We start from the raw sequence: 606 nt of genomic DNA on the forward strand, positions 1-606 counted from the left end.
ATTAACGGTTTCATTATTTTATTTACTTATCTAAACTATTTAATATTTCTCGGCCAGTTTTATATCTAAAATTATTATTAATAATAATAAAAAATTAGAACACAAATTGATATGTTGTGTTACCCTACACACAATTTATTTATTAAGAAAAAATATTTAACCAACGGAACATCGAAACGTATTTACATTTGAAACTTTACATATATTATTTTGTGGCCACTACAATGATGACGATATTCATAGCAAATCGAACGATAATCTCCCTCTTCCTTTTTTTAGATTAGTTTGCTCTCTCAAACAAATACATGTATACTGACTTGGTATCATTTCAAATTAAGATTTTGTTTGTCATGAAGAAATAGCTTGACCAAGTACTTATAACTTAGGTACCTTTCACTCTCTTTTCCATATTGAGAATTTAAATTTGATAAATTCGATCGAGTTTGTAGTTCAATATTTAGAAGATTAAATCAAATACATTCATTGAAAATAAAGTGTGATTATGTATCCATGCATATTATGTTCTACATTGATAACATTAAATTTGTATCATGAATTCAATATTTATGAGTTGCATATATATATATATATATATATATATATATA

Source organism: Solanum pennellii, chromosome 9 (assembly GCF_001406875.1).
Source record: "Solanum pennellii chromosome 9, SPENNV200".
In the NCBI taxonomy this organism is placed as follows: domain Eukaryota; kingdom Viridiplantae; phylum Streptophyta; class Magnoliopsida; order Solanales; family Solanaceae; genus Solanum; species Solanum pennellii.